This window comes from Falco punctatus, assembly GCF_963210335.1.
Source record: "Falco punctatus genome assembly, chromosome: 7".
NCBI classification, from domain to species: domain Eukaryota; kingdom Metazoa; phylum Chordata; class Aves; order Falconiformes; family Falconidae; genus Falco; species Falco punctatus.
The window spans coordinates 2,058,763-2,085,629 of NC_137587.1; the positions used below are offsets into that span (position 1 = coordinate 2,058,763).

The window sequence follows — 26,867 nt, forward strand, 5'->3', positions numbered from 1 at the left end:
AATAAAAATGTGTCTGCTAAATAGCAGAGAGGTTGCTTCCTCCCTGTTGAGAACCTCCCTGTTTGTTGATACCCTGCGCAAACGGGAATGGATCTGGGGAGAGCTCCGTGGGAAATTTCTTCTTCACCACACCTCCTTTGTCTTGTGTTTTTGCTGTATAGACCTTGTTAGAGTAATGCATGACTGAATTAGGATTTCAGAGATGGTGCAGTGTCTCGGATGTTTTTAGGTTTGTATTTTGCTTGTAGGTTTTCTTTCCCTCCTACCTTTCTCCTATTAATTAGTGTTGTGTGGAAAATGCAATCTGCTTGCCGATTGTTGGCTTCGTCATTGAGTTGTAGCACTAAAGCAGTGTCATCATCCCATGAACCTGCTTTTATGTCTTTAATAAATTCACTTACTACTTCACACAGGGTATTAGATTGATGGAGAAAGCTCAAAATGAGAGAGCAGGTTTCTTCACTGTGTTGTGCTAATGTTCCATCTCCTTTGAGCTGCTGGGCCTTGAGCCGTACGTGTAGGCAGCACAGTCGCTTAAGTCGTGGCTTTTCAGTGAAAAAATGGGAGTGTGTTACAGTGGGTACCCCGTCATTGCAAAGTGGAATGAACATATTCATTTGAATCATAAATGTTGATGAATACACAGATGGATTTTTTTTTTATCCTTGAAATTAATCTGTGTTTATGTTCATGTTGTGTGTGTGTGTGTTCCCAATATCAGAAATAAAATGGGAGAGTTCCTTGCCCAAAGGCAAGCTGGCTTTTCTCTTTTGCTTTACTTTCCAGTTGTCATACAGTCTGATTATGCATTTGTACACTGAATGACTTCTACCACTGGGAGAAAATAAATAAAGGCCTTGGAAGACTTTCTTAAAATAGTCTGGAAAGTAGAAGCTGAAGTTGAAAGAAGTCTTGTGTATTAATTCTCTCACTCTTTTTTTTTTTTTTTTTTTTTAACCTTACCTTCTCAGTCCTAGCTCATAGTCTTAAACTAAACCACAGCTGTAGCAGCTTTAGCGAGTGAGTTGACTCTTGTTTCCAGTTCTTGAGACCCACACATAGTAGAAATTAATTTCCCAAGTAGTCAGGCTCTAGGGCAAATCTTACATGCGTGCTCACACTAAGAATGACGACTCAGTCCAGAATGACAGAGCAGCAAAACCAGTGGGAAGTGTGTAAGGTTGTGCCATGAGAAGAAATAACTGCATGCCTGTTCTGACAAAAAAGGGAAATTAGAAATTTATTAATTTTACCCATTTGCTGGACATAATATCTGCATAACCCTGGGCGTGTCATTCCTCACTGATATTGTAGGATAAGTTCAGACCCTCATCTTCATGTTTATTATGTGTTTCAGCATGGGCAGAGGCAGAACAGTGGCAGCCAATCTCACATAATTGTGTTAAATTGTATTAAAACACTGCATTGTTTATCAGGATTATCAGACTGTTTTCTTTTGTAGCTATTCTGTTCTATTGCCTCTCTCCCTCGTCACATGCTTTCCTCCTCAGTGAAAGATTTTGCTATTGCTTGCTATTACTCACGTGGAGGATGAACTTTTGTGAGAGAAACTTGTAAAATCCTGTCCTCAGATAAAATTCCTGTGATTCTTCCTTGTGTCAAGTAACTTCATCTCTTCAAGTACACGCTGGCTAAGTAAGGGCATGCTCTTCAAAGGCCATCTTTCCTTTTCAAAGCAGAATTAATTTCTGGCGTGTCAGTCACTCCCATGGATCGTGTCATTGTCACTACAAGGTTTTATTGGATTATTCATTTATTACTCTTTCTAAAATAACATTCAGACGTATATCCAGAATGAATGTAGCTATAGAAATCTGTAGGCGATAACATAGTGCATGTAGGCAGAGAAGCCCTCCTGTTTTGGCTAAAACTGTTAAAAACAGCAAGGTCTCTAGTGACATAAGCAAAGTGGAGACAGGAACAAGTCAGTTGACTGCTTCTTGTCTAATTGTCTAATTTTCCTTCCTTTGGCATCCTCTCTGAACTTAGCAGACTGTGTGGAGATCCTAAGACTGATAAAAAGGAAGTGTTGGCAGTATAAAGATGGACCTGTGTTAGTGACAACGTACCCTGTCGAATGTCTTACCGGCCGCAGCAGGTTGGGAAGTATGTTGCCTTGTTTGTTTTTAATAAACTCAATTTGCAAACTCTTAAGAGTAAAGTTCATTTTCTCTCCTGGTAATAAACTTCCCAGGGAGAATTCTGGAAATGCTCTGTGTGTAGTAAAGCTGACACTTCAGACGGAAAGAAGCTGAGGTGTTGGCTTCTTCCCATGTGCAGCAGAGCTACACAGGGTATGGCTTCCACAGCCCCTGGTGTCCCACCTGCCGTTTCTTCCTCCTTAGTCTAAAGCACACAAACTGACGGAGGAGGAGTCTTGTGAAAGATGCGGCTGTTTCTCTGTGTGCTTTGCTAAAGCGTCATTTCAAGTCTTCACTGAGTATTGATTCCCATGACTTTTGAGAAAGGAGATGCAAGTAATACTACGTCATGGGTAAGGAGGCTGAATAAAAAGAAGCTTACTGAGTTGTCCAAAACTACACAGGCAAGAGAGTGATGAAGGCAGGGAATCCCTAATACTCTACCCCTCCCTTACTCTAACAGCTTACTCTCACTGGCCACAGTAGCATTTATAACCTTAAAACAGTGATGCGGTCTGATACGTTCCAGAAGCATGCGTTCTGTTCTTGCATGAAGCAGCAAGCTCCCTATTAAATAACGCGTAATTTAAATGTGTATAATATTTACATGTTACAATAATGTAACACCTTGTTAATGGCCTGGGTTATTTCTCAGGGTGCTGTCGTGCCTCCAGTGCAGGCTCAGAGTCCTGTTGGGTGCTCGAGGTGAGTGGCACCGCTCTGCCTTCTGCTGAAAGCAGCTTTAGAGCACAGTGAAAGTTTGAAGCAGAAGGCTTGGGGTGGTGGAGTAAATCAGCACTTTAAAAGGAGCACAGGGCAGTCGTGGTGGGATTTGTACTCTCAGGTTTATTGTAGCTATTCTTAACTGCGCCTTCCCACTGTTGTTCAGAATAAACAGGAGCTCTGATTTACTGCTGAAAATAGGTTTTGTTTTGGAGATTGTTCTCGTGGAATGGGCTCTCTAATGTTTTTTCTGTTCCTGCAAGGACACAGGAGTAGCTCTTCTGTCTAATGACAGAGAACTCTTTATTAAGTGGCAAATTAATGCGGTGTATTTAAAGCTCTCAAATGACTCTCTGGCAATGGTGAAAGTGCTATTTCTCTTGGGACTTAACTGTGGGCATTGTACTTTTTCTCTGAACTTCAGTAATAATCCTTGCAAGCTAAGCTGTTCTTCCCAGGTGTTGCTTTTGTGAGAAAACTGAGCCTTGTATCATTACAGGTTGATCTTGAATGCAACTTACTTTGTCTTCTCTTTGCAGTCTTCATAGAAGACTTTGTCTGAAGATGGTAGTATCAACCACCAGGACTGCTATGTAGTACTTTCAGCTCAGCCTTTCCCGTTATAGATCTCCCCTGTGAGTGTCTTATCCTTTAGCTCAGATGTTTGAAGTGCTTTCAGGCTGAAACTAAAAGTGTGAGTTCTCTGCCTAGAAGCAATCCCCACCCTAATACTCCCTTAAAAGCAGGTTAGCTGCAGAGTGTAATGTAATCCTCTGTCTGCCTTCAGCACTTTCCAACTGAAAGTGTTTAAACACTTTCCAAACATTAAATTAATACTTGCAGCACTCCTGTCAAATCAGTGGCTTGATGCTAAGGATAAGTAGATCAATTCTATACATAATGAAAACGGAAGCAAAGAGTGGAGTGGCGTACGGAAGGTCATGACTGCAGAGCTAGGAATACAAGAGTCAAGCGTCACACATTCCAGCCCGTTTTAAGAATGATAGTCCTTAAAACAGCTGATGAGTTGCTTAGTTTCCGTGTTTCTTCCTTCTGAGATCATCTTATTGTTGCCCGTGTGGTGGTGGTAACTCTTGGTTTTTTTAATGTACTTGAATGGCTTTGGACTAACAGAGCCAACCTCTTAATTGAGGTTTCTAAAAATAGCCTTAATAAAATAATAAATCTTATTAAGATTCTGTAACAAGTGACCTAATTGTGTAGCACTGTAAGTAGGAAATACAGGGCTTTAGAGCTTCCCAGCTTTCAAAAACTTCTTTAACTGGGTTGCATACGTGGCTATATGTTTCAGTTGGGCAAAATAAAAATAAACATCACCTTGTATTTATGCTAGGAAACATACCGCATTGAGAAGGGGCTCTTGCGTTCGAACTTGACATAATTACGCCACATTCTGTCAGGGAAACAAAAGCCTTTGCTGTCAATGCTCCTGTACTTGTAGGGTGCAGCAAGATTGTTGGAACATATTTAGTAATAGATAAGTAAAGAACGAAACTTGAGATCTGCGTAAATTGGATGAGTAAGTTTTTTGCTTTAGTTTCTGCCCTTTGCCCCTTTCTCCGTATTCTTCTGTTTTAATTCTGGCGTATACAAAAATGGAAAAATATGATTTTGATTTGATCGTTGGGTGTCATGTAAGTTGCTTCTGTCTTCTCAGTGCGTATGTCCTCTTGACACATTTTAGTCCAGGTGATTTCTTCAGACTGTTGTTCTTACTCACTTGCCTCTGGACAGTAGGTGGCCTCTTCCTTGTTTGAATGCTCTTCCAGAAATGTCTTCCTGTAAGCGATCGGTCACTGTATGTCTGTCTAGCTAATTCCTAGGCTAACGACCTAGTCAAAAACTAGCAGCTGTGAAGTCAGCTGTTTGGCATGGGTATTTGGAGAACGGTGGGAGGTTTGGGTATACAGAAGCCTTGGCAGATGCTTGAGGCAATCATCCTGCTTGTCTAACCTGAAATCTCTCATCTGGGAGAAGGAGATATATTGCAGCATGAAACAAACCATTTTCCAAAGTGTTTAAATGCATAAAAGAAGGAAATGGTGAATTTGGACTTCTGCAGAGTCTTTGACTCAGCCTCTCGTCTCTACCTGTTAAACAGCTCTTTGCTATGCAGCAACACAGACTCCTGAGTTTCTGTGCTATCATTGCTTTAAGACCAAATGGCAGCATTTATATATTTGTGTTTAATAATATAGAATTGAGTGCAGGTCTTTAGTTCCCTGCAGAGACAGCAGTTGAAATCTATGAAGTCTACACAAATGAATCAAGAATTTGAAGATTGACTTACTTTATGAATTCCAATAGGTCTCTGTTTGCTATTGCATGCTAATAGGAAGATGAAGGAGGAAAGTGATAAAGACACAGCGTGTGTGAAAATAGAGATTCCATTAACCTGAGATCCTGTGGCTTCTGATGCTTGAGCGTCGCTCAGGACGCATCTGCTCTTGAGACCTAGTTACTTCAGGGCACAACTATGTATATTGACTAAGGGATCCAGGGGTGATTTTCCATGTCTGTGTAGTGCCAGATGATTGCCCTTGAGCAATTTGTATAATGGCCTCCTACATCTCGTGCTTGTTGCTATGACTTAAATAGGGAGATTACCAAGAGCTGAAGGAGATCTGAAGTGAAGAAGTTAAAGGAGACAGTGTAATCAGAGATGATACTGTGAAAGACTGGGGAGAGTACAGAGAGGGAGAAAGGAAACAATTTGCCCAACAACAACTGTTTCAAGTGCAAAATGCCCTGGGAAAAGTAACCAGTCGGATTTTGACTTTGTGTGCTGCATTTTAATTTTTCTTACTCCGTGAACAAGCAAATTAGTGAGAGCTTTCAAAGGAAAGTTTTCAATCCTTTTTTCTCCTCTGATTTGTGGCTCTCTTTCTCTTGTAGAATTACCTGCATTCATGTGGCAACCGGATCGTTGTTGCTGCTAGCTGTGGAAACTCACAGTAAAAAACCTAAAATCTATATACTGGGTGCAGCGTTCCTCTTCACACCTGTTTGCAGAAGTGCTTACCCACAAGCAGAGGTGGTACCCAGGTGATACCGTATTGCGTTGCTCTGGCTTGCCCATGAAGCACTGAGAGCTTCGGGTGATACTGATGTCCCACGGGACACGTGCTGCAGCCAAACCGACTGCATTTGTCGCACTGATGCTTTTTAGTCAGTAGACTGAACATGAACAAGCTTTTTGGGTTTGTTTTTTTTTTTTTTTTCCCTTTAGCTTTTTTCTTTTCTTTTTACTGGTAAGTACAGTTCCTCAAAGCCAAGAATATGTGATTTTGATGCCTTTGGTGAACAGCCTTGTTGGGTCTCTTGGAGTCTCTGGCACGTATTGGGGCAGATGTACGATTCAATGATGAGCACACATAAATTTTAATTTGCATCCCTTTTTGAAATTCCCTTGACGTAGAACCTCCTGTGAGCTAAACTAGAGCAGATTAGCTTCCTGTGCCCCACCTCTCTGCAGGGGCAAGGCTGCAGCCACCTGACAGGCATCTATTAAAAAAATCTTGAGATAGTTCTGTTTCATGAAAAAAAAATATCTGCATGCGAGTACCTATAGCAACACTTCCTGTAGTTATCTTGAAGAGGGTTGAAGCAATATCTAGCACAATATGTAGCACTGCATACAGGCTTGCAGATCTGCTTTACTGCATCAGCAATAGAAGTTCATGGTCTTTTTTTTTTTTTTTTTAATATGTAATTTGTTCCTTGCTTACATATTATTCTTGTTTCCCTTACTGATACTGATGGTAAAAGAATTAGCAAACATTCACAATTCTGCTTCTGTCTTTGCATCCTAACGTGAAATGCATCCTCCTTTGCTTATCCACCGTCTGTGCTCATGTGAACATTGGATTTTTTGCGGGGGAGTAGCTGGATGGAAAGACATCATGCTACCATTGTAAAGTGGTACTATGCTGCTGGGAAAGCTGTGAGTAGGGAGAAGGAAGACATATTATAATCAGTCAGTTGATTATATTGGTTCTGACTTTTTATGCAGAGAATTGCTCATTAATTTTTAAATTAGCCCCCAAAATAATAGCCACCAATTATGATGCCGAGCTTTGGTTCACCAGTCAGTTTCAAGTTATTGCTCCTGGCAGCCAAACCGCAAAAAGGGATAGTATCTTTGCAGTCAGGTATGAAAGACCTTTTACCCAAGAGGTCCTCTAAGCTCCTCCCGTAGGAGAAATATCAGATGCAATGATAAACTTTTAATTCTGAAAGTCACAGCTTGCCTGTACCTAGCAAATCGCTGAACCCTGAGAAGACAATCAAGTAGTCGCTGACTCTTGGCAGCTGCTGTGTGTGCCCATGTGCCATGCTGTTCTCTGGGGACTTGTCATGACAGCAGTGTCTCTGACTGCCAAAATACAGGGTTATCATCCTCCAAGGAAAGTCCACGTGTTCTCAGCACCTGTGATGCAGGTAAAAACTAACAAATTGAGCCAGGGTGGGGAAAAAAAAGGATTCTTTTGTCTTAGTTTTGCCAAGCTCCTCAAGCTGCGGCCCTCTTGGGTTTGTGTTGCTACATAGGTGTGTGTCTCTTCTAAATGCTACCAATGTATGCCTATCCTGATGCTTTGGTGTTGGGCAAGGAAGAAATTTAAAGATAGGAGTTTATCGTCTTAAGTAACAAATCAGTTTTCTCATCTTTGTGCTGCCTTATTTCCCTTGACTCTGTACAATCAGTGAAAGGAAAGAGGAAAGTTTTCCCAAGTGAGAACCTGATGTAACTGTTCTGGACTATCTCTTGGAATACTCTTAATCTCCTTGTGTTGACTACATAGAGATTTTTCACAGCTGCAGATCCATGACCTGCAGTTAAGCGTTACAAACAGTCCCCATATTTGTAAGCAAAGTTCATGGAAGTCGTTCGATTTGGTAACCTCATGGGGTGTTGGTTTCATAATGACACTACTTCTAAACTGAATGGTCTCACTAAGGGTTAACTTGTGACGATCTTGATAACATCAGAGGTAGATTTGATATTGTCTTCCTTTGCTCAGAGGCTATGATCAGCACTTCTGAGGTTTCAGTCTTTCGGTATAAACTGAAGTTTCCTGAGAGCTTTTTGCCATCTTCTTTTCCAGGGTGCATCTTTTCCCTGTTCTGTGAGTCTCTGTTGCATAGGATCTCTTGATGTTCAGTTATATGTGTGCTCAGATTCTAAATTCCTTCAAGTTGTGCTTTATCTGATAATCAACCTTACAAACAGTGGTAATACATGCCTATCAAAATTAAGTCTTATCTGGGCTCTTGCAGAAGCAGTGATTAAATAACCCAATTTAAAATAAAAGCAATGGTTTTGAGGGAAACAGATCTTTTTTTACCTTTTCTGAGATTCCAGCTGCATGCAAGTGTTCGGTGACAACCTGATCTTTGGTCACGTAATGCTGTCTCTCCAACGAGCATCAATACAAAGCAAGAATGTGATTATATTGTCACTCTACAGGTAGGATATAAATAGAGTTTTAACAGATTCCATATCCCTTCCAGGGCTCCTGCTGCTCACTGGTGGTGGTGATGCCTTGAAATTTTCATTAAAATGACTTGTTAAGCAGAGTGTCTCGCACAGTCAGCTAAGTTGGCTGCTGTTTTCAAATCACTGTATCAATCAGGACTTCAAGTCGCTACATTTTAATTTATTTTGCTTTAGAATCAACTTTGTCGGCTTGTTTCTGCACCTCAGTTGCATAAATTGCCTCCTCAGCTGTCAAAAGTAGGTAATGGACTGCCTTGTAAAGAGCCCACACTCTGAGGACTCTGGAAAGCTTTTTCAAGAGTCCAAACTTATGAAAAACAGTTTTAGCTTTTGCTTCTGAAGCTTAAATATTACAACTTAGGCACTGTCTAGTATTTTCAATAGCTGATGGTAAAGGTTCAGCCATGAAACCTCCTAGCTACTAAATACTGACAAGCACTGTCAAAGACTGAGTGTGTAGATGAGTTTGGCAGGGCTGTAGGATTCTGACCAAGCACAAAGAAGTAAGTACCCATGGGTGTCCAGAGCTCAAGTGATTATTTTTTTTTTTTTAAACTTGGAAAGGTGAAAATCTATACTTTCACCTTCCAGATTAATTTTCTCTCTGCTTTAGGGAAGCAATGGGAAGGAGACTGTTGAAAGCGATGATGCTGGCCTACCATAACTATGAACATGCACTTCAGTAGTTCTGGTGTTTGATACAGATGCTTTGTTTTAACTCATCCGTAATATTCCCACTGTAAAATCGTAAAATTGATCAATGACTTAATATTTTTACAATCTGAAACCTGTGAAACAGCTTTCAGAAGAAGCCTGGCTTCTTCTGGCTCTTCCTAAAAATGCATATAGATGAGTTTTCTTCCCATATTTTCAGCCTGAGTCATAATGTGCAAGTCCAGTGCCTTGTTTGTATCAGGCAGGGCCATATAACCTTCTATATAAAATGATGAGAGGGGCTCTTGAGGCTAGTTAAGTTATTGGTCCTTGGAGTAAGTATCTCTTCTTGCAGTTAAAAATATCTTAACTCCTTGTCTAGAAGGGCAGTAGACCATGTCAGCAGTTTGGATCCTTGAGACTGTGAAGAGATTAGTCACAACTTTTTTTTCAGGCTTCAGGACGGGCCCTTTTTGATGAATGCAGTCCCTGGCTTAGGTGCTGAAAATTAAAGCATCATATGTTTTGTTTGCCTACACTCCCTCTCTTTTTCTTCCAAGACTAGCAGATTTATACAACAATCAAAATCCTATTGTTTTCCTTTTCCTCGGTAATGATTGCACCAAACACTGAGTATATTTTGTGATTTCAAGCTTCTGTTTTCTTATTACAAAATATTCTGGCTCTGTCACTTTTGTGTCACAACCTTTTAAAGGTGAGCTGTCTGAATAACTCTTTGGGGACAGTCAGTTTTCTTTCTGCTTTCCCTTAAGATGAGACTGCAGTGAGCTTGGCAGTTGTTGGAATTTGAATTTCTAATGTCTGTCAGAAGAAAAGGGTCTCTGCATTAATGACTATTCATGATAATTTAAAAATACCCATAAACTTTCAGTGGCTATATCCAAGCTTAAAGGGTAACAGCTGTGGATAGTGACACACTGATACTAGGTGGTAATTCGAAATTTGCTTGCAAAAAACCTCTTGTGTGTGAGTGTTTTAAATAATAATAATAATAAAAAAATACCTTTAAATAGTTGAAAGATGTGCTAGTGTGAGACTAGGTAGATCGGTGTTCTGTGGAAGCCAGCAGTGATACAGTCTTCGTTGTCCCCAACATTTGGTCTTGCAGAAGAGCTGCAGGAATAGCTCATTGCATTTAACTGTCCTATTTCAGCTTCTCTGGGGCAGAAAATGATCTAGTGATACAGAAGGAATCCTTTATTCAAATTCTGCAGGATCTGTTGCATCTAAGAAGGGCAACAGTTTTCACGCTGAGCTGCAGTGCTGGTGCAGTTGGCCATGAATTTAGTGGCAACAACAATAGTGTGGGTCTGAAGAGTTCACACCTATGGTATTTCTTTGCAGTTATCCTGAAACTGTGTTCCTCTAGTAACAGCAGAAATGCAAAACCCAAACTATGAATTTAGGTTCAGTTTATGCATGCTTCCATTGACGCATGCTTCCACCCCCACCCTTAAATTTTGACTTTCTTGTAGCCATTTTCTTTGTAATGTGTTGGAAGTGCAGTATCCAATATGGAATGCTTTTTTTTTTTTTTTGCAACTGAAATGAGATTGGTGATTCTAGACGAGATCTTAATTGCTTTTGGTTCACAACATACTCTGTGTTGCTAGGTAGTACATAGCTCAGCACTACATCAGTCTGCTGAAATGAGTCTCAGGAGAGGAATAACAGGATTGGGGAGCTTGCAAATTAGGTGTGATGTACAGTGTCAAATAAGTGGTGGAGGAGTGGACTAGAATGGGCCTTCAACAGCTTTTTCTAGTCCAAGAATAAGAGAAACTGGCACGGGGATAAATTTCACCCATGGGGACAGAACGGCAGGAGCTGTCTGGGCTGCAGGTCAGAGCTGAGGTATGCCATCAGAGCTCTGTCTGAAGGTTTCAACAGCATCTGCCTTCTTCCTGCTTGACTTGTGTGAGCTTGCTTTCGTGAGTGCTAAAATATGCTTGTATAAAAATATCAATTGTATACTGTGTGTAAAGGCTTTCTATAGATTACGCAGGAGAAGTGAGAAGGATATAGGCTCTTTTTGCTGTGTGTGTTTGGAGATGGCAAGTCAGCTTTGTCAGCTCTTGACTGTTTCCTTGAGAGGGTAAAGACACAGTGAAGAGCAAAGCACTGAGAAGAGAAAGGTATAAAAAGGGCACATACAAAATGAATAAATTGCTGACAGCCCCGTTGTACTCCTAATAATCCATCTCACAAGAAGAAAAACTTCTAGTGCACAGCCTTGAATTTATTTTACATCTATCATGTTTTGCAGTCCCGGCAATGTCTTTGTTTCAAATTTTTCATACTCTTCATCTCTCAGGTAAATTAAAGACTATTGAAACAGCTGTGTGTTGCCTCTGAGAGTATTGGTTCTATGTGAAAGACAGCAGTTTTCTGTAGGACAGAAATTAGACAGACGACTCTGGGGAGAAATACTTGTAAGTCTAAATGCCAGCCAGTTGAGTGCAGCACCCATATTCTCATGCATTTTTCTCAGTGCCAATCTTTATTACTGCTGAAAAGTTGTGTCCTGACACAAGGTAGGCGAGGGAAAATGAAATCTCTGCTAAGGATAAGGGACAAAAAGATGTATTTCAGATGTTACTGATTGAGAGTATTACATGCATTTGACCCGCAACCGTTGAAAATGGCAAGTATTGGATCACTTTCACTCGGTGCACTAATTTTACTGAAGGAAGGTAGGCAAGGCTTTTTGACACTTAATATTTGTGAATGCAGTGCTGCTTTTTGCTCACAGTTTTATCCTCTAGTTATTCAAATATTCACTTTATAAATATATTTCTGCCAAAATCATTGTATGAAGAGTGGAGAGGTTTGTTTGTGTAGAACCTGTGCCACCTTTTCAACTTCCTCCTCTCTCCCTTTTCTCATTCTTTCTGTTTCCTACAGTACTTGAAGAAAAAAACTTATCATGCACTTAGCTATGCCAGCCAATATTTTTATATTCTAAGATGGGTATTATTTTGGCCCACTGATACTGGTTATAAATACTGCATATATATAGACTACATTAAAAGAACATGAAGTGATGCAGTCATGTTCTCAAAAACGTTTTAGCTTAGACAACCTTTAGCCCCTTCCTCTGTTCATCGGTACTGTGGTACTGCTTAGTAACATGTTCACATACTGTTGTAATTTCCCACAGAACATCTGCGTTAGTGCATTTGCTTTTCCTCATTCTTTCTGGGACTACATCTTTAAGTACTGCATACAATGCAAATCTTACGGTAAGGTCAGAAGTAATTTCTTTTCATGAGCAGTTCTGTAATATTACTGTGATACCAGCATTTGACAAGTATGAGTAGAGCTGCATTTTGGTGCTGAAACGAAGCATTTTCATCCCTGCAGAAACTGAAGCATAACGGAGTCTTTGATTCAGTTGTGCTTTGGGTTCAGCGTTACAGCACGTCGCTTTCTGGTGTGGGCAGAAAGGTGGGGTGGGAGCAGAGCTCTGCCCGCTTCTGCCTCAGTGCCTTGACCTCACCTAGTGCTACGGCTCCGAGGAGCTCTACTCCAAGCGGCCGAGGCAGGTGGAGTTGGAGGCTGTGATCTTCTTTCCCGATGAGATGTGCGAATGGATTTTTTCAAAAACTTGTAAGCAAACAAACGCACGGTGGTTTGGATTTCTTAGAGTGGGAAAATCAGGGTTTGCAAGCCTCACGTGGTTGTCACATATTTTCCCTCCTGCTCACTGATATCTTTAGAAGTTAATAAGTGGTGGTTGGCTTTTGATTGTATCTCGGTGTAAAGTCGCTCTTGTGTTGACAGCCCTTGATAATTAATTGGTAACACACCAAACGTTTCTGTGCGCAGCATTCTCACCTTCATTTTCCAATTCCACCTGCCACTCAAACCCTTTTAGTTCTTGTAGGTCACAACACAAAACAACTGGATAACCAAATTGCAGTCGTTTTCAGCATCTCCTCTGGTAAATGCGTGGGAATTACTTTTTTCTCGTATGAGTGTGCTTCTGTTAGGGAACAGTGCAGAGTCTCTGCCGCAGTGGCACTGCTGTGGCTAGCTCAGTGCCTATAGAAAACAGAGGCCCAGCTCAGGCTGTAGGGGAACGTATGGAGCAAACATTTCTTCACAAAATGGATGTTCTGTGGCAGACCGTATGGAGGCAATGACAAACCCCTCTCTGCTTCTGTTGACCAGGATGGTGTGTAATGAGTAGTCCAGGGTTGTTCTTGTTTTGTTCCTTTTCTCCCAGGGGAGTTATTGCATTGCAATTTTTGGTGGCACAAAGAAAGTAGCAATTGTAATGGGGAAGTCTGAAATGCTTAGTTTAGTTATCCTCGGGTTAAATTATTTTTTTCTTCATTATCCTTGGGTTAATTTTTTCTTCATAGAACCATTGAGGTTGGCAAAGACCTGTAAGGCCATCGAGCCCAACCGTCACCCCAGCAGTGCCCAGCCCACCCCAACCCGTGTCCCCAAGTGCCACATCTGTGCGGTTTCTGAACACCTCCAGGGATGGCGATGCCCCCCTGGGCAGCCTGTCAGTGCCTGACCACCCTGTCCATGAAGGAATTACTCCTAACATCCAATCTAAACCTCCCCTGGCACAACTGGAGGCTGTTTCCTCTCTTCAAGTCGCTTGTTCCCTGGGAGCAGAGACCAACCCCCGCTGCCCACAGCCCCTGTCAGGCAGCTGCAGGGAGCGACCAGGGCCCCCCGAGCCCCATGCCCCCCCGGCAGAGCCACTGCCACCAGCCTGGTGTCACCTGTGAACTGCCCGCGGTGCCCTCGCTCCCCCTGCCCAGCAGTGACAGGGCTGGTGGGAGGGCTGGCCCCAGCACGGAGCCCTGGGGACACCCCTTTTGCCCAGCACCAGCAGGGTGTGACTCCACTATGAAGTAATGGAAAAGCTTTGTCTTTCGTCTTTCCATCTTAGATACAATTGTTGGAAGGAGTTAAATTTTATATTCTGATGTGCTAGAATATCTTTTCTGCCAAATAAAATGGATATTTCATAATATGTCTGAAAAAAAAAAAAAAATCACCTTTTTTTTGTGTTTAACCCTTCTGGTGTCACTAGCTCCCAATGGAGTTTATTCAAACACTTGAGATTATAAAAAAAAAAAAATTAATCAAAGGGGTACTCACATGATGCTGACAGATAATTATAACTTTAAAAATTAATGAGACAAACCAATAAAAAAAATGGGGGTGGGGCAAGCATAGAAGAAGTATGGGCATCAAAGTGCTCTGTCCAAGAGTAAATGAGGGCTGCATAAATAAACGGGATGCGGACAATCCTCGCTTCCCATTCAGCAGGAGCCAGGAAAGAACGTGAAGTCAGCTGGGAGTTGTGGTGTTGTCTTTACAGTGTGTTCCATAAGGCTGTGTCCTAAATGCATGGAGCCAATCTTGTGTGCTTTTAACAAGAGAATTAGTTTATAAATCTGCAGCTCTTGCGTGCTGAAGCTTGTGTGAGTTTACTTGCCAGGCTTTTAGATTTGTAGCTGGGGTTTTGCTTGAACTGAGGAATCAAGGTCTCATGGAAAACCAGCCAGATTGGCAAGAACAGGCATGAAGAGTATTGAGTTGGAACGGTCCCATCTATGCTGCTGAATGCTCCTGATAAGAGAGCTTCAGGTCAACTGATCACGACCAGTGTGTAACATTGCAAAATGCATTAGGAGCCCTTTTGCCCTAAGTAACCACAGTGATGTAAAGCTGCCCAGCACAAAGCAGTGCCAGCTGAAGCTGCTTGTTTACAATGCTGCCTTCAGCAGTGCATGCAGCCTCTGGGTATCCTTCATGAAATGCACCTTTGCTAGCTCAAAGCTAAGGTGGATCTCTGGGAAACTCTTTTTTCTTCTTTTCACTTTTCTTATGCTTCATTAGGACTCAAAGCTCCTTATACATAGCATACATAATCTTCTCTAGAAGAAAGGCAGTGCCACCAAGGAACAGACTTTAGCTGCAGACAGCCGCTGCTGTAATTTCTGTTTTGATCCAGAAATACAACAAAGTTAATGCTGGATAAGAATTTCCAAAGCGATGCTCAGACTCTTTGGAGGGAGGATGTTGGGTGTAAATGAGTATGAAAGGCAGGGTGTGAAAGGCTCTTGATGGTAGGATAAAAGAAAAGCTCAGTCGTAACCTAAACATTAAACAAGCGGACAAAGTTCATAATCAGATTAATTGAGTATCTGGGACACTGCTGTTTAAATTGATAACGTGGTTTGTTCAGTGTCTCTTGGGAAGCGTGTGGAGAGCAAACTCTGAAATCAAAGGTTTTCATGCTCCCGAGAGTGACTTACCCTCTGAGCTATCCTTTCCCAGGTCTAGTTACCAGTCACCCAGCATTAGTCATCCGTCTTGTTAGCAGTGCCACCTGCAACAGGGCTTTAGGAGAAAGTAAGCTGAATTTTAGCCCTGAAGTACTTGTTCTTTGTTTGCTACCTCAGGTTTGGATAGCATCTGTCCATGTTGCATCTCTTCTATAGATAAGCAGAGCACATAGTTTTAGAGCCAGCCAGTCTGCAGATCAGCTAAAATGACCTCTTACTGTTCCAGGGAGGCTTCCTTTGATCGGTGCTACAATAATTCCATAGTTGTACCTACTTCAGCTCTGGTTAGATTTTCCAGGCTCATTTAATGCCGAATGGAAATGGTAGTGAAGACATGACTGGTCATCTACTCTCTCCTGAGTCCTTGGGTATGTGAGGTTGTCCTTACTGAGTATTTATGTATCTATTTTATTTCTGAATATTTATCCAGGACTAGATGCTTGCACTCTTGCCTGGAAGAGCATGCCATATTCTCATTCTTCTAATTCTGGAAGCTTTTCATAGTAGCAAGACTCAGTTCTTTCCAGAGTTACATTCTTACTAACATCTTGTCATGGTTTAACCCCAGCCGGCAACTTAAGCACCCCACAGCCGCTCGCTTGCTCCCCGCCCCCAGTGGGACGGGGGAGAGAATCAGAAGGGTAAAAGTGAGAAAACTCGTGGGTTGGAATAAAGACAGTTTAGTGAGTAAAGCAAAAGCCACACACGTGAGCGAAGCAAAACAAGGGATTCGTTCCCCACTCCCCATGGCAGGAGGTGCTCAGCCATCCCCAGGACAGCAGGGCTCCAGCATGCCTAGCGGGGACTGGGGAAGACCAACGCCATCGCTCGGAACGTTCCCTCTTCCTCCTCCTTCCCCCAGCTTTATATTCCGAGCCTGACATCACGTGGTGTGGAATATCCCTCGGGTCAGTTGGGGAGCTGTCCTGGCTGTGTCCCTCCCCAGCTCCTGGTGCCCTACAGCTGCTCGCTGCTGGGGTGGGGTGAGGAGCAGAAAAAAGCCCTGACTCTGTGCGAGCGCTGCTCGGCAATAACAAAAACATCCCTGAGTTATCAACAGTTCCAACACAAATCCCAAACGTAGCCCACGCTAGCTACCATGAAGGAAATCAACTCTACCCCAGCCAAAACCAGCACATACCATTAACAGTATATTTCACTGCTTCTCCAAAGATGCTTTGAAGGTATTGGCAGGCTATTATCTTGGCATCAAAACTGTAAATATTTTTCTGTCTTCATGTGTCTGTTTCTATGTGTTTTTTATGTTATTCTTGGCTTCCTCTTTTCATTTTGCTTCCTTTTATCTGAAGTCCCATGACTTTGGGGAAAAGGTTGTTTAGACCACTGCATACTGAGCCAGCAAATGCATTAATGGAACAATTCAGGGAGCCTGTATGCCTGCAGCACTGATTCATCCCTCTCGCCCCCCTCCAGCGGACTAAGTAAATTGATTTGCACCTGGTGAGGTCTCAGGGGTATCATTTATACCTTGAGTAGACTGATGGAATTTAGACACATTTTGTTAGTCTGTGGGTTTAATTTTGGTTTTTTGGTTTTTTTTTTTTTGTTTTTTTGAGTGTGTGTGGGTTTTTTTGGTTTTTTTTGTTTACATTTTCATGCTAACTAAGCATTGCTATACAAGTAGCTGGTATTGACCCATTGTTCCTCTTCATGGCACAGACCGTGCCTATTGTAGAGATGGTGGATTGAGTGCTGGAGCACGAGCAGAGTGTGGAAATGCTCATGTCTCTATTGGCATGGTTGTGATTTGACCACCAGAATAGGGTCTGGGGACTTGTTCTCAAAGCCCCTCTATGTCTTTAAGTTTTGGACAAGTTATGTCCAAGTATATTCCTCATGTCTGCTGTTCCACCTTTTTTTCAATTTCAAAAAACCCACAGCGAACAAAAACCCCACGATGAACAAAACCCCCCACCCTAGGTGCCTAATCCCCTCCCCACAGGATATTGCAGTTTCCCTGTGCCTTCATAAATGCTAGTAACATGCAATAAACTTGAAAAGTGCTATTTGTTATTATTTGTAACTTCACAGCATGCACTTTCCTTTTCCTGACAACGGATTGGCTTTGAGTGTTTAATTGAGTCAGGTTTCTCTGAGCCCTTGAAAAGAAATACCAGCCAGTGCAGCTGCTGTCCTAGAAAGGTGTTTGCATCCTTTCTGTGAGTACTGGCTTTTTGTAAAGGAACCAAGGCTCTCTCCGGAGTTGCTGATCTCAGCCAAAGACTTTGCCTGCCGTTCCTGCAGAAGGATGGCGATGTCTTCTAGCTGCCTGCAGAAAGGAGTGGTCCTGGAGGGGGGTCCCAGAGAGCTGTACAAACCACATAGCTCAGTTCTGCAGGACGAGTGTAAGACCCTCTCAGGCAGTGCTCCTGTAAAGCAGTGCTGGAAGAAAAGGAGAGAAGAGATATGATCCAGAAGTCTTCTTCAAAGGCGTGCTGTGCAGCATAATGACCCGTGGTCTGTTAAAGCTAGGCCATCCCTATTGTGTAAGTCATAAAAAGCTGTTTGGAAGCACTGTATTTAAATGGAAGCTGGGAAAATAAGTGAATAGGAAATGAAATGTCATTTCTGTAGCTATTTCTTAACTTAATTCTGCTATGCTTCCTGTAAAATCGTTCCAATTTCAGTCATTGTTGAGGATATTCAGTTCCCATTTGGACAACACCAGGAAATGGTCAGCTGCCATCTGCTAACAGAAGTACCAGCCCTCCCTGCGGTGTACACAGATGCGGCTGGAAGATCCAACTAAACAGCCAGATACTGCAAGTGCGAACTTGAAATAAAATTGGCAAGTGCCCTGGGAGTGTTGCTTTTCGGGAGTCGTGCCCGTCACCAAGCTGACTGCATCCATGTGTTTCAGTGCTGTACAGCCTTTAAAAGAAATCGGAAGCATTGCTTCTGAAAATTTCTTATAGAGGAGGATGTGATTTGAAAGGCATTTCTGAAACTATCTAGGTAAAAGTAAGTGAAATATGCTGGATAATGAAAAGCCTTTCAACTCCAGTGATGCATCTAGAGTGGTGATGTTCACTGCTTGTTTTTATCTTATTAAACGTATAGTGGCACTTAAATTGCTTTGCTTTAACACATCCACATAGCACATGCTGTAAAAAAGGAGAGCTGACTTCACAGTAACTGTTAGCCAGGGACTCTCAAGTTGCACAGCATTATCACTGTTATTGTATATTCTTATGAGTATATGGATAGGAGGGATGGCTCGGTCATTGAGTGTGTTCCTCCATAGCAGTAACAGCTGTGTTAAGCTTAGAAGTATTCACAGAATATGAACTCCACATATTATGGGTGATGGTGTGCTTCCTAACAATGTAGTATGAATTGATAACCTGTAATAAATGATCAAATGTTGCCACTGTAATGTGCCATAAAGCAGAACAGAAGAGTTGGAGGATATCGCTAGTCTCAGGCCTATGCATTTGCGTAGTATTGATTAGATAAAATCTGCAGATTAACTTAGGAATTAGACTGTCTGCCTCGTTATAGAGGATGGCAATAACCAAAGCAAAAAACCCTCCTAGCCTTCTGACTGGGCTGTGAGGCGATGGTGCCGTATAGGGTTTCCTTCCACTCCAAATTTTTGTAGATGATTTAACATCAAACATGTGAAGGTCACATCAGTTTGGCCGCTGTCCATGTAATTGCAGTAAGAACAGCGACACATCCTACCCAACTTTCTGCCCAACTGTGAGCTCTCCCTGGGGCTTTGGAAGACAGGAAAGCGTGGACTGGGAGGAGGAAGATTTCCGTTTTGAGTCCTCTAAATGACTCATGGATATCTGGACCTGCTATTTATAGAAAATAAAAATGGTGGAAACAAACTGATCTTGTCCTGTTTAAAGTCTTCTTCTGAGAGCCAGTCTCACTGTTTTGTCATCAGCTTTTCAGGATGTCTTCAAACACCACAAGTGTTTCTTGCTCCCTCTCCACCCCCTAAATATGGGAAAACCATTCTAGATTCTTTATTCATTTTGACTTCCAGTCTGAACTTGGATGTAACACAACTGCTTGGTCCCCAGTTGAAACGTCATCCCTTGACCAAAATAGTTTGTAGTTCTTCTTCCTGCTTGCTTTTCCCATCTTTCCCATCTTCCCATATTTGAAATGAGTAATTGTAATTTCTTGTCATTGTCATTTCTCTCTTTTAAAGAGACTCCATTACTCCAATTCTTGTAACCTTTCTTGCAGCTTTCCCGGTTTAAGCTCCTCTTGTTTGCATGTAAACGACAAGAGTGGTAGTAAAATATTTCAGATAAGGCTTTACAGGTGCCTCTAAAAATATTCAGAACTGCTTGGCTGCAATTTGGAAGGCATTTTGAGAGCTGGAAGGTGAGAAGCCAGCAGTGTCCCTGGACCACTTGCCCAGGCCCTCTGGCCAGTCTGTAAGGACCACTTTCCCTGGCATCACGGAGCCTTGTCTGCCTTCTGCACTGCTGCTCTCCATGCGCTCCTGCCCCTCGGGAGGAGAAAGCGGAGGCCAGAGCATTAAACAGAATTTTATTTTGCAACAGGTTTGTTTTCAAACCCAAGAGATTCGGAACAGCGTTTGGCAGTGGTCCCTCCTCAGCCCTGGGTTTGACAGGCTCAGCGAGGTCAGACTGGCGTCCTCTGTCCTCTCTGCTCCCACCATTTCTGAGCACTTACCGCCAGCTGGTCTCTCTCTCTGCAGCCATTTGAGGAAGCTTGCTGAACGGATTTGCTTACAACTTTTTGCTGGTTTTGTACTGCGTATCTGTCCTGCAAACAGGCTGGTGTCTTACCTTCCCATCTCCTCGCCTGAGCAATCAGCGTGTAGTCTCTGGTGAGGAGAGAATGAAAGCCTGGAGTGGGAGGCTTGTGATGACAGCAAATCAAGTCCTCTCACACGCTGAAGTAAACGTGGAGTAGTTTTTGCTTGGGTTCTGCATAGGTGCTACCAAGGTCAAAACACTGTTCATTTGCAAATCTGTCCTGAAGCACACATGGATGCCTACTGAGCACCCGAATCATATGGAGATGAAATGGAAACAAATCTGCTTCATAGATTCTCAAAGTTAGCAGATGTGTGTTTGTTTCTTCCTCTTGCTGCGAAATCCCGTATGTCAGTGCTTGGGACAGAGTTACAGATATTTGCTGCCTTTTGAAATCGGTCTTTGTTTTCTCCTTGCTTGTGGACCTTTTCTGGATTGGTATTTTTCACCTACTGGATGAGAAAATGACAAGAAAAGATATTTTCTTCATTTTTGCCTTAGAAGTGTGGCAGATAAGGGCTCCTGAGCCTATACACCAGCTGCATCATTGCTAAATTACGATACGTTATTGCTTCTATTTCTTTGCTTTCTCATTCCGCTGCCGGAAGGATAGGGAGATCAGGAGAAAACAAAGGGGCGGGCAGCTCTCAGTGGTGGGAAACCTGGGGAAGGGCGGGCATGGCAACAGCAGTAGGAGAAAGGAGATGTGGAAAAGGAGAAGGTGCCTAGCAGAGGTTAGGTGTGGGGGTCTGGAGCAGCAGTCGAGGCAGTGTGCAAACCCGACGCAGTGCTAGCAGGAGGGTTAGGATGTATTTGGAGCTTATCACTGGAGGCATAGGCGAGCTTGCAAATCATGTTGAGGTGGTCACACAACAGAGATGAGTTTAACCTTGGCACATACTGAAGCATTTTCTTAAACTGTTCAGTTTTCAAATGAGTGTCCATTTACTGCATAGAAGAAATAGCGTGTGTACTATAAATCTCTTCCAAGACGGTGAGTTGACCTGTAAATGTTTCGTTCTTTTCCCTTTGGTGGGACGGAAGCACTTGTGGTGACATCCATAAAGCCGTGGTGCCTGTGACCTGCTTGCTGTGCCCCCGCGTGCCAGGGGGTGACTGGCACGGGGTCCCAACGGCAGCTGGGCAGGCTTGCTCTCACCTGCTCCCCAGCTCAAGTTCTCAGGCACAAGATACATATATATGTAAAACTATATATATAGTAAGTCTTCTTATATATATATATATGTAAAAAAAAAAAAAAAAACAAACAAAAAAGAGGAAGGAGTTATCTTCATGTGCAGCTGGGGGAAGGGAAGTCTGAAAGAATACCTTGAAAGAAATAGGGGAGTGGAGGAGTGACAGTCATAATATACTTTTTTTCCACACCACCCCCCCCCCCCCCCCCCCCCCCCCGCTGGAAATTAAATTTAAGATTTTTGCTGTAGCTTTTCTGAGCATGAGCAGCAGTTGATTGTTTTTCTAATTAAGTGCAGCAGCACGCACGTGCTGTGGATGGACGTCTCTGAAAATTTTGCCCTAAATGAACTTAGTAGTAGAAAGACTTTTTTTTTAGTGCTGGTAACAAAACAAAATGCCAAACAGAAAAATGCCCTTAACGCTTGTTAACTTGTGGATAATTTAATTCTCAATTTAGCAACATTACTTAAATTCCAATCTCATCTTCTGATGTGGTATATTAAGCACCTTTTAGTTGTTGGGCCACTTCAGTGATGATGTAGGAGAGCAGACCTGCTAACTGGGTGCTTCGGGCAGCCTGTGAATCCAGAGTTGGGGCATCTTGGGCACGTGTCGGTTGTAGGACATGAGTTTGACTGCTCTGCTGAGTAAGGGTTGAGTATGGGCTTTCCGAAGTCGTATGCCTTCAGAGTACCCGTTAGTCCTCAGAGAAGAAACAAAGGCAACCAAACACTTAACTTCACTTCACTTGAATAAGATATTAAAACCATAACACTTACTTCTGTTGAATAAGGTATTAAATTGCCTGCTGAACTTTTGGGAAGCTGTTTTTACTTTTTTCGACGCTGGGGAAAAAACCAAGACAACTTACTTTCATTTTGGAGGGATTTATAGTTTTAATAATGCAGCGTTCCCCACTAATGCTGCCATCCTATTGTTCCCTCTAAAGAAGATTTGGAAATTAAAACATAAATCTCTATATTTTTTTTAAATAAATCTGATCATGCTAAATTGAACATCTGTAGTTTCCACTGGAACTGTGGTCTAGTCCGTTAATTTAGACAAGAAGAGTTTCTGTATCCATTACTTTCCATCCATTCAAGAGATGAAGAAGTTAAAGCTTGTCAAGCTGTGGAATTCCTGTCTGAATTTTAAGAATTGGGCTAAAAATTTGAGAACATTCTGCAGAAGGTATTTTAAATGGAAATAATAATTATGTCAAGGTTTTACATGAAAATTACGCTGAAGAACTGAAGCTTTGAGCTCCGGGCGCAGCCGTAGCTCTGAAGCTGCCGGCTCACGTGTTCTTTGCCTGGCGTGTGGTAGTGGGTGGCTGGTGAGGGGGGGTCCCGCAGGATGCCAGGGGGGTGGCTGGCTTGAACCTGGCCGGCCAGCCAGGCTGGGAGCTTGCGTGTGGTTTGTCAGATGGTGTGTTAGTGCTGGTAACTGTTTCACTTGTGATGAATTGACTTCAGAATTAGACAATGCTGAAGCACAGTCCTTCCTATGTGTATTTCACGTGTGTTTCGTGTAAACAGAGGAGCAAGGGATGTGTTGGGAATGGGGAGAAAACAGCTTTCAGTGACTCCTCAGGTTATGAGATCCTGATGTGTGATTACCCCTGGAGCGTTTAACTGTGGTACTGGAATGAGTCTTCCAGAATTTGAGTATTTTATTAGTTGGGAAAACACTAAAAGTTTTCTAATCTCTGCTTTTATGGCATGCAGTTCAAATGGGAAGGTATAATCCCTCTTCCTCCTCCAGACCCTGCCCCCTGACAGGAAGGTCAGTAGATGTTTGTGATCTCCTTGGTCATTAGTATCTCAACGCAGCTGGCGTGCTTAGTTGGCTTGTTGTAAATTTGTAATGCACCACAAGTTCGCAAATGACAACAGCAACATAACGTGGGGTAGAGACCTAAATGCAAAAGGATTTTGCAATGTCAGCTTTATTAACGTGTAAGCTTCTTTGTTGTGTTTGTGGTAGCTTATGGTGCATCTCTTCCCAATTTTTCGATTCTTGTTGACAGGCAACGTAGCTTGTGGCTTTTATCTGATTAAGTATTTTGAATATGAATGATGGAACAGTCAATTTCTAGGGAAGTAGTATTTCCAATGCATCGGCCCTTGGAAGCAAAGGCCCCTTCCTTAATGGTTCCCATTTTATTAGTCAGTTAAAAACCAGGTTTTACAATATACAGTTTACCTTTAGAAAAGTTATTATTCACTCAAATGTAGCTTGTGGAGGCAGGCAGAAGGTTTTGAGATGGAGGATTAAAGATTATTTGGAGACCTTACTGAGTGTATTCTAACTTTTTGAGATGTAAAGCTCTTTCAAGGATAGAAAATAAATGACTTTTCAGAGGTTGGATGGGAACTAATTCCATATGTTGCTCTGGGTGGTAAACATTGATTTCCTCTTCGATTCAAGAAGCTTAGAATGTGTGAAATCCTCTTTAAGGCGAAGAGCTTCCAGTGCGTTGGTAGGGCCAGTTTTTGCTGCAGTTACTGCAGTTTTCTGCAATGCTTACACTGTCGTGAATTTAGCCAGGACTTCCTTTTAGCTTTCTCAGTACATAAATTTGCAGAGATTAAGCTGGCAAGGAAAAGGTCTTCCTTTTGATACACTTTTGGAAGGTGTTCTGCATGTGGCTATTTTCCAGTTTTATTCTTAACTTTAAAATCAATAGAAGCTTGTGGCCATAAACCTCTCTTGTAAAAAGATTAATTGATGGTCAGTTATTGAGAGCGAATTACGGCAATAGTGTATTTGGTTTCTAGGGAAGACAGATAGGTGTCCATCTAACATTTTTATTGCCATTCTGTTTTAGCAGATGTCTTTTCTTTCCCTGTCTGTCACCATACTGAAAAATATATGGGGTTAGCAATTCTAATGAGCAAGATGCATTCCTGAGTTAGGAAAAAAAAACCCAAAAAAAAGGAGGCAAAAAAGAAGAGAGATAAGTTTTAGAATTCCAGGACAAATAAAATTACTTTTTTATTTCTTCATAACAGTGTGATTTAAAGTCTTAAACAGCAGTTGGCAAGTTCTGTGTTTGGTTCTGCTGTAGGTGGTCACCAGACATCTAGTTTAGCAGACTTTACCGGGGCATTGTCTCAGTAAAGCACTGTCATTAGTTAATATACTTCATCTACTTCTGAAGAAGTGATGCCTTTTTCTCAATTTCTCTGAAGTCAGATAATATCAAAACAAGAGCTGTAGTAATGATGGATGCATATATAATATTTACTTGACATCTCTGCGATGAAGGCTGTCAAAATACTTCATTTGTATGGACATAATCGAATGTCTGGATTCACTTGAGGTGTAGAGAAACCAAAGCCAAGCCTGTCCTCATCTTTCTCAAGAAATAAAAAAAGTTAATGTGCAGTGAACGTAGTGCAGTTGTATTCATAATCCCTGGTTTTGCAGGTTATAGAAAGACTGAAGCACTGAATTTTTTGGTGCCTGTCAAATTTTTCAATGCTTGCGTTTGTTAATAGCGTTTTCATTTTAACTGCCTTGTATGTGAAGGTACATCTGCTCATATATAAACATACATTTTCACATAAAGCTTGAGACAGAGGTCCTCTAGTGAGGAACTGGTAGGTTGCTCCGTTTGTCTCTGCCAATATAAATTTCAATAAAACATTTAATCGTATCCAGGTATTATTGTGGGAGCAGTTTGAGTGTCTGTTACACATCTGTTTTGGGAAATAAAGTAGGGGATTCCTGTCACAGTATTTACACGGGGCAAGGAGCGGAGCCTGCAGCGTGGAGGGTGCCGCAGCAGCGCGCTGGCCGTGCCGCTGAGTCCCCCGCGGCGGGGGCAGATGGCATCCCGCAGGTCACTTCTGGACCACCGATACTCGGCGCTTTCATTAGTGCGCTTCATGCTCTCATCTGGATTAAAAAATTTAAATCAAGTTGCAAATGATATGCGGTCGGGAGGGACTGTGAAGGTGTTGAAGGACACAGGGAAAATTGAGTGTAATTTTGGGAGGCTGGAGAAGTGGTTTGGGAGGAAGGTGGAATGACACCATGTAAGGTGCAGTTTCCAAGACTTCAGAATAAGAAAGTGCGTAAAATGCATGAACGCAGGGTAGAGAATAACTGGCTAGCGAGTAGGTTTGTAGAAGAAAGACCTCCTGACGTTAGCATTTAGTCTGTGATCCACCTAAGTCCAAGCGTTAGACTTGCAGAAAAGGGTGTCAGAGGGCGCATGCACGGCGACTCGGGAGGTAATCCCCAACACCTCAGCCGGAGCGTGGGGCTGGGCTGTGGGCATGCCCCCGGCGGGAGCTGGAGCAGGGCGAGGGTGATCGGCCCGGGATAACTTGGTGTTTGAAGGAGAACTGAAAGATCTGGGCTGGTTAATCTTAAGAAAGAGAAGGTGGGAGGGTGGATCTTAAGAATAATCTTCAAACACTTAAAAGGCAGCTGAAGAAAGAAAAGGAGCCTGAACTCTACATACAGAGTGGCAGAAGAGGTGGTAAATAGCTTTGAACTGCTCCAGTAAGGTAGATTCAAGTTGGGAAAAGACTTGTAACAGGAAGAACTCCAGTCGTGGCATAGGCTGGGATATTGAGGGGTGGGTTTGGGTTTTGTGGGTTTTTGTTTGGTTTTTTTTTTCTTCTTTCTGCAGTTTAGGTTGGACTGCAGATCTGTCTCAAGTGCGTTTAAGGATGAGACATTTTGTAAACAATATATGCCTTTTCAAGTATGTAAACTAGTATAAATTATCCTGCGGTTCCAAATTTCTCTCTACAATTCTGCACAAGATCTAGTAGCAAAAATACTCTTTTAAAAAATAGCAACTTTTAAGCACTCTCAAGAATGGGTAATTTTCCTCTGTGATGATTTGAGAATTATGACTTGGGGTCACATCAAAAACTGCAAGCAAATTTGAGAGTGAAATGGTTTCATTGTTCCTCTTTCTTTCCATTTTATCAAAGTGACAATAGTGGAGAGATGTTTTAATTTTTCATATTTCACTTTTTAATGTGATCTATTAAATGAATTTTAAATATAAACTAGCTTCTTGCACTTACTTAAGACCCTTTTACAATCTGAGTATCTTGGCACATTTGATGTAAGTGGAAAGTCGTATAGAAATTACCTTAACATCTATTCTGTATTGCTTTTTACTGCCGACCTCATCATTCAAATACACATAGCACATGCCCAGCTGGTATAACTTAATTATGTTCAATTTATGTAACTTAATTATTAAAGACCCGTTTTTAGAGAGTTGATTTCTATGCTTCATCTGGCACTGTTGCTGGCTTAAAGGAGCAGTTGTATAGGAAAACTCATTTTTGAGAAGACATGCTTTAAAAATTACATGTAGTTTTTTTTACTTTCTCCACACCCCCCCCACCCCCCCCACCCCCCTTATTTCTGGGATCCTTTTCTTTCTGAATGTCAAGTCAGTAAAATACTACTTTAAAAGCAAACCAGCTTAAGTAATGCAGTGAGGAAGAGAAGATAAAGGTATAGTTTGTCTAAA

At 42.1% G+C, this 26,867-nt stretch overlaps 1 protein-coding gene across 7 annotated transcripts in view; it reads left to right on the plus strand.

Moving 5' to 3' along the window:
• Positions 1–26,867, plus strand: part of LOC308067309 (transmembrane protein 263-like) — a 204,224-nt gene that overhangs the window by 47,670 nt on the left and 129,687 nt on the right. The window contains exons 1-2 of one of the 7 annotated variants that reach the window (XM_080395961.1): positions 1,536–7,346; positions 19,943–20,023. The exons of 5 other annotated variants lie outside the window; for them this stretch is intronic. The gene's annotated coding sequence lies outside the window, so the exon portion shown is untranslated. Of the gene's footprint in view, positions 1–1,535; positions 7,347–19,942; positions 20,024–26,867 lie in introns of those variants that run through there. One more of the 7 variants, XM_080395959.1, reaches the window with a different exon arrangement.